Raw genomic sequence first — 5,355 nt, forward strand, 5'->3', positions numbered from 1 at the left:
GGTTGAGTAATATTCCACTAATCAGGAGGAACCAGTCCCTGCAGAAGGATATTATGCTTAGTAAAGTACAGGGTCAGCAAAAAGGAGAAAGACCCTCAGCAAGATGGACTGACACAGTGGCTACAACAGTGGGCTCAAGCCCAGAAACGGTTGTGAGGATGGCGCAGGGCTGGACAGTGTTCCATTCTGTTGTACACGGGATTGCTATGAGTCAGAACCAACTGGACAGCACCTAACGATGACAACACTCCATTGTAGTATACAGCACATTTTGTTTATCCATTCATCTGTTGATGAACACTTGGGTTGTTTCTACCTTTTAGCTATTGTGAATTAAGCTGCAATGAACATTGATGCACAAGAAACTGGTGTGTTCTGCTTCCAGTTCTTTTGGGTATATACATAGGAGTAGAATTGCTGGATCATATAGTAACTATATTTAGTCATTTGAGGAACTGCTGAACTATTTTTCAAAGCATCTTCACTATCTTATAACCCCACAAGCAGTTTATAAGGAATCTGATTTCTCTATATCTTCACTAATACTTTGTTATTTGCCTTGATTATATAGCCAGCCATCCTACTGAGTGTAAAGTGGTGTGTCTCACTGAGGTTTGATTTGCATTTTCCTGATGACTAGTGGCTACCAGAAGGTCAGTGGTTGAAACCCACTGGCTGCTCCACAGAAGGAAAGTGGGGTGATCTACTACTGTAAAGATTTACAGCCTCAGAAACTCAATGGGATTCGACTCGATGGTAGTGAGTTTGGTGGTTTTTGTATGACTAATGATGTGGAGAATCTTCTCATGTGCTTATTCCCCATAGCCTTTAATCATTTATTTCTCTTAGATCAGTCAGAATAGGTTTTTGTTGTTTGCAACTATGAGCCTCTGAAGCTTATTTGAAAGTCTTTAGAAGTGTTTTTCTTCTGGTTTGGTGGCAGGCCTAACACAGGAGTTCTCTAAGGGTCTTCTAATTCCTCCTCTGAGGTCCCTGAAAACCCCATGTGTATAAAAGGTCCATTTCACAGAGGCCCTCCAAATTTACCAAGGTCCACCAAGGGGTGACAAACTGGTTCCTAACTCATTCAGTAAACACTTGCTGACTCTTCCTACCCACCCCATGCCTGAGTCTGCTTGGCATTAGTGAGTCCCTGGGGTCCTGCCCTGAAGAGCTCATCATTCGTTCCTTGCTGTGTGGATTTGTCCACAGAGTTGAGTGTCCCCATGACATGGTAGTGTCTATGACATGGAAGAGTGAGGGAGAGTGAGACAAAAACTGAAATATGTTTTATGACCCGGTCTCAAGTCATACTCTATTGTTTCTCCACTATCCTATTGTTTACTACACAGGGATGTGAATACAAGGAGGTGAGAATTATTAGGGCCCATCTTGGAGGCCTGCTACCATAGTCTTTCCTCTTGTCCCCAATAATTTACATCTCTCATACATACAAAATACTCTCACCCTCTCCCAAGGCCACTAAAAGTCTCATCCCATTATCAAAACCAAAACCAAACCTGTTGCCATTGAGTGTATTTTGACTCATAGCGACCCCAAAGGGCACAGAAGAACTGCTCCATAAAGTTTTCAAAGCTATAATCACAGATGCATATTGCCATATCTTTCTCCCATGGAGTGGCTGGTAGATTTGAACCTCCAACTTTTCAGGTAGCAGCCATATGCTTTAACCACTGTGCCACCAGGGCTCCTTCATTCCATTACGGCATCCCATTACTGAAATCCAGAATTTTGTCATCTAAACCAGGTTCCAATGAAAATGAGGTTTCTCAGGTACAGTTCCTGAAATACTCTCATCAAGAATAGTTCTGCTTAATCTGAACACATATTAGTCCAGAGACTAGTTATTTACCTTTCACACATCCAACATACAATGGTAGGACAGACATGCGATAACTTCTATGGATACTCCTGTTTAAAAAGGGTAGAAACAAGAAGCACACAGGAGTAATTGGATGTTAGTAATACTATAATCAAGCAAGGCACATATTGGCAGCTCCTTGATTCAGACTCAAGGCCTAGGAACTGTTCTTCATGCCTCTTAGTTCTGCCCTCTGAGTCATCCTTTCTTTTTCATGAACGGTAGCCTATATTTTCAGCTGAGTAGTTTTCTCAGCCTGGTTCCTGCTTGAACAAGTTTGGGAGTCAAAGGCCTCTATTCATTTGATATTGTCTCAGACTCTTTTTGTCCACGCTGGAAGTATTTCTACCAATATAATCCTCTCCAAAACTTTGAAGGATTCCTATGATTCTTAAACAGCAAAAAACAAACCCACTGCTGTAGAGTTGATTCTGACTTACAGCAACCCTGTAAGACAGCGTAGAACTGCCCCATAAGGTTTCCAAGGCTATAATCTTTACAGAAGCAGACTGCCACATGTCTCCCATGGAGTGGCTTGTGAGTTAGAACCATCAGCCTTCTGTTTAGCAGCTAACCAGTTAACCACTATACCACCAGGGCTCCTTTCCTGTGACTCTTATTCGAGTTACTCCATTAGACAAAAGCATGCCCACAAATCTCTTTTGAGATCCTGAAGGACAACACACTTAAACTTTTTGTAAGCCCCATTGTTTGATTGGATGGTCCTCTGAGGCACCTCAAATTTCTGTGATTAGGAATATGGAAGTGCCTTAACTGATTGGTTCTGGCTCGAAGTACTGATGATGTTGCAGTCAAGACATCAGCCAGGGCAGAAGTCATCCAAAGGCTTAACCGGAAGCCTTAGTTTCTAACCACATGGGTATCTTCATAGGGCTGCCTCAGTGTCCTCATAGCACTGCTGCTGGCTTCTCTCAGAGTGAGTGATCCAAGAGAGCAAGGCAAAGCCACAATCTAGCTTTTGAAGTCACACTCTATCGTTTCTACAATATCCTATTGGTTACACATGTGTACCCCATATAGTTTGTGGGATGGGGGTGGGGAATACACAGGGACATGAATACTTGGAGGTGAGAATCACTGAGCACCATCTTGAAAGCAAGATATGACAATGGGTATTGTGGCTTCACCATGCTGAGATCCAAGCTCCTTCTCTCTTGTTCATCCACTGTTTTCACAGCGTTCAAGATGGCTCACTACTGCATTAGTGGGAAGGGAGAAAAAGAGGTAGAAGGGACACAGTTCTTCCCTTTATGAGCACAAACTGTTGTATATTCTATTAGTTACTGAGAGAGTGTACAAATATGCGCTGCTTAACAGCCATGACACATTCTGTGAAATAGAACGTTATGTGATTGGGACATTGTCAGAACACCATATTAAAGCTCTATTGGAGCGTGCTTCCAGTTGTCCTTATTGCCACGGCTGCCACTGCTGCTGCTGCTCCTGGAGCTACTGGTAGAAATTAGAGGAATGGATGCTAGCAGCAGTGGAGATGGAGAGGGTGCGGGGCGGGAGCTGAGGGAGTGGAAGGGAGTGAGGAAGGAGCGGAGTGTGCCCCCCGACACACACACACACACACACACACACACTGTTATGCCAGTCTAAGCAGCAGGAGGGGCCCAGGTCCCCACCCCCACTGCTACTGCCACCTGCCCGCTGGATAAAGCCCAAGAGCCCACACCCGGAGCCATGCCCTCTTCCTTATCTGCCTGTATCCCACCCATGGTCCAGTGCTGCAAGAGTCTGGGTTTCAGGTCTTTAAAACCATTAGGGGAAAATAACAAAAGAAAGGAGAGCTGCTATTCCTTAAAAAAAAAAAAAAAAAAAAAAAAACCACCAAAACCAAACCAAACAAACAAAAAAACACCTATGGGACTATGGACCTACATGCATTTAAGATGTTGCCCAGACAGAGTTTAAGTGGTGCAAACCTGTATTAAAGAAAAAATAACACTAACTTCACATCAAGTCTTTCAGAGAACAGAATATGTGGGAATATGTCTCAACTCAGCTTAGGGGTCAGAATTACTTTGATACAAAAACCTGACACCAGGATATTGCAAGAAAGGGAAACAGCAGGCTGAACACAGATGCCAAAATTCTAAACAAAATATCAGCAAACCAAACCCAAAGATCATAAATGGGATAATATTGCACAACAAAGTTGTGTTTATTCCAGTAATACAAAGTTGGTTTAACATTTAAAAATCAATCAAAATAATCCATCATATTAAAAGAATAAAGTTAATTAAAAAAAAGCACAAGATCATGCCAAGAGATATAGGAAAAATCATTGGATAAAAGTTACCACTCATATATTATAAATATAACTTTCAAACTAAGAAGAGAAGACCAAACCCAAGACAAACTCACTGCCATTGAGTCAATTCCAACTCATAGAGACCCCACTGGTTTTCTAAGGCCATAAATCTGTGGAAGGAACAGCTGGTGGGTCTGAACCACCAACCTTCTGGTTAGCAGTCTAATGCCTTAGGCACTGTGCCACCAGTGCTCCTTAAGAGCAGAAGAGAACTTCCTTTATCTGGTAAAGGGTATGCACAAAAAAAACCTACATCAAACATCAGCTTCATTAGTAAGATTAAAAAAACACAAAACTTTTCCTCTGATTAGGGAGTGAGAAAACGATGCCCACTATTACCACTTCTAAGTTGGGCAATCTACTTCCGTAATGATACTGCCTTGGAAACCCAAGGAGGGGTCGCTATGAGTCAAGGCTGACTCGATGGCACATAACAACAACAACAACATTCAATATTGTACTGAAGTTCCTCCTCCAGTGAAATAAGAAGGAAAAGAGTAAGCATAGGATTATTAAAAAGGAAGAAGTACAACTTTCATTGTTTGAGATGAGAGATCTAACCTGATTCCTCTGCCAGGGCATGGCTCAGAGTAGGTGTTTAGTGAATATGTTCTGAATGGACAAATGGAGAGATGGATGAAGGGAGGGGTGAATGGTGGGACTCCAAGGCAGGGACCTTTCAAGTGGTCACTGACCCTACAGAAAAAATGAAATTGACAACAACTAAAATGTACACACTGAATTTTTTTTTTTTTTTTTTTTTTTTGTGATTTGGGTGAAAATTTACAGAACAAATTCACTTTCCATACAGTAGTTCATACACTTTGTCTCACGACACTGACTACAATTTCCCACAATGCAACAGCTCCCCTCCCACTTCCTTCCGATAGTTACCTCTTCCCTGTGTCTATCCCTCCATGCACTCCTGCCCCCTAAGCTGTCTCCCTGTGCATAAGCAGCCCGTCTTTCTCCCATGATTGTTCTCTCCAAGGAGTGTGTCTACCTCAGGTAAATGTTCAACTCATATGCCTATTTTTTGTTTGGCTGGAAGCCACAGGTGTGGGTTCAATTCCAGACCTGAAGGGCAGCTAGAGGCCATAGTCTCAGTGGTTCCACCAGGCTCTATCAGACC

Source organism: Orycteropus afer, unplaced genomic scaffold, assembly GCF_000298275.1.
Source record: "Orycteropus afer afer isolate SDZICR_OR568_19922 unplaced genomic scaffold, OryAfe1.0 scaffold00074, whole genome shotgun sequence".
NCBI classification, from domain to species: domain Eukaryota; kingdom Metazoa; phylum Chordata; class Mammalia; order Tubulidentata; family Orycteropodidae; genus Orycteropus; species Orycteropus afer.